We start from the raw sequence: 1479 nt of genomic DNA, 5'->3' as shown, positions 1-1479 counted from the left end.
GACATTCTGCTTCTGAAAATTGTTTGGAAAGAGGTGTTCCCTTGAGATATGCCCAAGCATATTCGAAAGTTCATTAGCAGAATCAGCTTTCCAAGTATCAATGACGTCCTGGAAAGAAACTTCTTCTTCCTCAACTATGAGGGTCCTATACCTTTGCCAAGCACTAACAATGTTTTTTATGATGTGATAAAAATCATAAAACGCCAAGATCTTTTTTTCTCCATGCAGGAAAAACGGGTTAGCTTCAGAAACTCCCAGTTTTGTATAAGCTGATCTGTTAGGACTTCCTTGGTCACAAACAAAAAGCTTAACATCAGCTCCGCATTCTTCGGCTTTGTCGCAAGTTTTTCGCATTAGAGTAACTATGTTTTCTGCAGAAACATTGTTATGGGCTAAAGCGTACAAAATTATGACTCGCCACCGATGAAAAGGATGCAAACCGTTCAGAGTCATGGCAAATACTTTATTGGCATGCTTATCTGTTCTGCCAAGTTGGCCAAGATCTTCAAAACCCTCGATGATGTCCATCTTGGAGTCGTATTCTAAACGCTCCATGATGTCCATTTCGTCCATTTTTCCGACGCAACTTCTTACACATTGTGGCAATTTTTTAAAGATTTCTGTCAAAGTTGCCATCGAAACGGAAAGAAATCCTGGATATACATCGTTTCTAGCTATCCAAGTTTCCACGCTTCTGGGATGTGGCAGCATTAAACCTGCTTTTCGCATTCTTTCATATGCAGATACCGAATGGTAATGCCAAAGAATAGCTAACAATCTCTCATTCGAGGAATAAGGTTCTTGCCACTTGGTTAGAGGTCTAAGCTGCAGTTTTATCATTGCCCTGCGCAACTTATCCTTGACATTTTGTCCATCTAAAAATGTTTCAAGGTCGAATTTAGGCGGGTCTTTTTTTGCACTTTTTTCTGCAGTCTGTTTTAAGATCATAGCAGGAAGCATGTCATTCTCTGACTGTAACGTCAAAATTTTATCTGCATCGCTGATCTCGCTCACGTTCTCATCTTCGTTGACGACTATTTCATTTTCTGCTGGTGGCCTATACTCATTTTCAACCTGTAAAACCTGTGGAAGAGATGGTGGGAGATTCATGCTACTTACCTCGTATCTTCTTTTCTGCACATTTTTGGTCAAAATCGGGCATGTACTCATCCACTTGGTGGTAGTGGATAGGAACTGCGGTGCGAATCAACTTTCCATGAGGGGCAGGAGTTGTAAAATCTGCGGCTCGGAAGTGAAGTTGGCATAGCCGCAAACGTGTTGTGCGGTGTTTCTCTTCCACAATCCCTATTTAAAACATTTTTATGAATATGTCAACAAGATACTCTGCTTTCTTATTTGAAGAAGCTCAAGTATATCTTAGGAATCAAACTTCAATATTGAATTTGCCATACTAAAAATTGAATAGTGACTGACTTTACAAGGCTATTATGGATCTGATTAAAGCAGAAAAGTACGCAT

Source organism: Belonocnema kinseyi, chromosome 7 (assembly GCF_010883055.1).
Source record: "Belonocnema kinseyi isolate 2016_QV_RU_SX_M_011 chromosome 7, B_treatae_v1, whole genome shotgun sequence".
In the NCBI taxonomy this organism is placed as follows: domain Eukaryota; kingdom Metazoa; phylum Arthropoda; class Insecta; order Hymenoptera; family Cynipidae; genus Belonocnema; species Belonocnema kinseyi.
The sequence above is the reverse complement of the archived record's forward strand: the minus strand, read 5'-3'. Positions refer to the sequence as shown.